Here is a 472-nt window from a genome sequence, read left to right as displayed (position 1 = left end):
GCCGGAAATATCTATTCCACTTACCACAAATTCCATTCTGTTAACTTTTCTCTTAACGACCTGTCCTACAGTCCAGAAACTAGCTTTGTCGATTGCATTGACATCAAACAGGACAAAGGACTGGTTTTCGTTAAAGTTCGTAGTCAAAGGCCATGAATAAATGACTTCTGTCTCAAAGCACTCAACAGCAACGCCGTATTTGAAAGAATATTGGCCCTGTTGGTAACGAGAAGACAAATCTGCATCTACGGTAGAGATATACTTTTATTCAGATAACAATAGGAGTATAAAAAGCTATGGTTAAATTGTAACTCAGGTCCTTGAACTCCTTGTAAATGTGCTGTAGACTTTTGTTCTTATTGTGAGTTTTATTTGCTCAGCCACTTCTCTGAGCACTTGTTCAAAATTCTTATTGTCCATTATAACTTCTTTGTTGACTGCTCGCTCACTGTGATGACTGACGCTCATATTA

The sequence above is a fragment of the Penaeus monodon genome, chromosome 32 (assembly GCF_015228065.2).
Source record: "Penaeus monodon isolate SGIC_2016 chromosome 32, NSTDA_Pmon_1, whole genome shotgun sequence".
In the NCBI taxonomy this organism is placed as follows: Eukaryota; Metazoa; Arthropoda; class Malacostraca; order Decapoda; family Penaeidae; genus Penaeus; species Penaeus monodon.
Note: the sequence above shows the minus strand (reverse complement) of the source record.